Raw genomic sequence first — 1527 nt, 5'->3', positions numbered from 1 at the left:
ATTTAGCCTCTTGTGGGGTCCATTGATGTAGAAGGAGGTCCGTGTCCTACTCTTAATATCGCTAAAGGACGCTCTTTAAAACAAATTAACAGCGATGAGCTCATGTCTACACTGTGCTTTGATATGCAGTTTCAAAGTTATCTTCTTCGTCTCTTCTATTCAGCGATACATTTCCCCACAAAAATGCGGACCCCTTTGAAACACGTTAACTCGTAGTGCGCACACACCTTTTTTTAGGACGGTTGGTATTGCTTTGACCAACCGAGGGCGAACTCTACAATCTTTATAAGAAAAGAAAAGAAAGATAAAGGTATCCATATAATACAAAAATATTATTACACCAATTGTAGTATGTTTTTCTTATCATCTACATCAAAAAGAACAAAGGCAATGCCCAATCAAGTGTGGCAGAATATTATATTACTGAAGTAGGTCTGTGCATAGCTTTAATATCACACGTAAGTTTGTACGTCAGTAGTATTCTTATTTTGCGTCCACGGAGAACAACTAGAACACAGTCACATTATGACAGCTTCTGCTGTGCCAAACACTGAGGTGCGCTCGGTGCAGCCTATTGGGACGGTCCCAGTGGAAGAACACGCCCCCTCCGACCTCCGATAGGACCGGAGTGGCAATTCATCCTGAACAGCCGTCAACTCATGTGTTCCATTTTCAAGATCGTTACAAGAGTGTTAACACCTCTTCACCGACTAGATCATAAACCCTCAACACAAACAAACGGCGTCGGTGTTGGTTTAAGACCTATGGACTATTCTGAACACTTGGGACCCTAGGAAGTTGGACAGCAGAAATAATCCGTGTCAAGTAAGTGCATTTATTCAACGACCGCTTGAACGCGGACATGGATCAATAGGCGACCGAACGAATGTCTGTGATGAGGTGGTACAATCGCATATAACGCTTTGCAGAAATATATGTATGAGACATATTTGTCTTCACTGTGTGTTTAAGCTGTTGAAGGCACCTCCAGGAACATTTGAGATGCGATGCGCCATTCGATACCATTCAAGGTGTGCACCTTTTTCTTTTTGTATTTCTGAAAAAAAAATTAGGCCTACTGTTAATGACCCACTTTGACCTCTTTGTCAGCGTAAGAATTAATAACAAAACATTTCTCATATTGCTGGCAAAGGAATCCAAAATAGCTTCTATGTAGAGTGAAATATATTTTCTATAAAACGAATATCATGGATCATAATAAGATACTAATAAACAACATCTGCACAGTGCATGTTTTTGTTATTCATCTGTAAATGAGACGATGGGGGGTTTCTAGCAAAAAAATATTTCTCATCATTATCTTTTGACTTCTGCATAATATCTTAATCACAAAAACAAATAATTGCAATATATACAAAAAAAGAAAACCGGATGGAGATAAAAAGGAATTGGAATGGAATGCGAGCAGACAAGTCGAGTTGGTTTCACATCTGGATCCGTGGCAGGGTCTTTGCCAAGCTGCTAAGTACATCCATCAGAATGCCGTGCATGCAGGTTCAATTTCAC

The 1527-nt window shown here is 39.9% G+C and overlaps 1 protein-coding gene across 1 annotated transcript in view; it reads left to right on the top strand.

Annotated features, from left to right (window-relative positions):
• Nucleotides 1-630: 630 nt before the first annotated feature.
• lypd6 (LY6/PLAUR domain containing 6) overlaps nt 631-1527 on the top strand; it is a 26263-nt gene continuing 25366 nt past the window's right edge. The window contains exon 1 of the mRNA XM_030343946.1: nt 631-825. The gene's annotated coding sequence lies outside the window, so the exon portion shown is untranslated. The remainder of the gene's footprint in view (nt 826-1527) is intronic.

The sequence above is a fragment of the Gadus morhua genome, chromosome 20 (genome assembly GCF_902167405.1).
Source record: "Gadus morhua chromosome 20, gadMor3.0, whole genome shotgun sequence".
NCBI classification, from domain to species: domain Eukaryota; kingdom Metazoa; phylum Chordata; class Actinopteri; order Gadiformes; family Gadidae; genus Gadus; species Gadus morhua.
Note: the sequence above shows the minus strand (reverse complement) of the source record. Positions and strands in the feature narration are given on the sequence as shown.